Source organism: Sinocyclocheilus rhinocerous, unplaced genomic scaffold, assembly GCF_001515625.1.
Source record: "Sinocyclocheilus rhinocerous isolate Xijiao unplaced genomic scaffold, SAMN03320098_v1.1 scaffold59, whole genome shotgun sequence".
NCBI lineage: Eukaryota > Metazoa > Chordata > Actinopteri > Cypriniformes > Cyprinidae > Sinocyclocheilus > Sinocyclocheilus rhinocerous.
The window spans coordinates 332,592-333,026 of NW_015654075.1; positions in this window are offsets into that span (position 1 = coordinate 332,592).

The window sequence follows — 435 nt, forward strand, 5'->3', positions numbered from 1 at the left end:
TGTTCAAGGTCTCCATTAATTCGTGCTTGTAGTAATTTAATGTGTATATATTTTGAAAGCATTGAATCGCTATAGAAATCCCGATTCATTCGATTCTTAGCATTTTATATCGATTACTGTCCGAAATCGACGATTCAAAAATCATGTTTCAAGACCGATGCATATGCATCGTCAGGGTTTTTAATCGATGCATCGATAAAACGAGTGAATCGTTACACCCCTACATTACACAGACTGTTGCATGTCACGCTGGACTACATTTTCCATCATCCATTGCACTGATTGCCCACAGCTGCAACCAGTGCTTAATTTGTAAATTGCAGGTCCTGGAACAAAGTGGGGTGACGGATCCGGCATGATTAGAGGAGGGAGAGGTAACGAAGCATTCGCGCAATGGAGGACCAGTTTACGTGATTAACAGCGTGCATCTTCTTA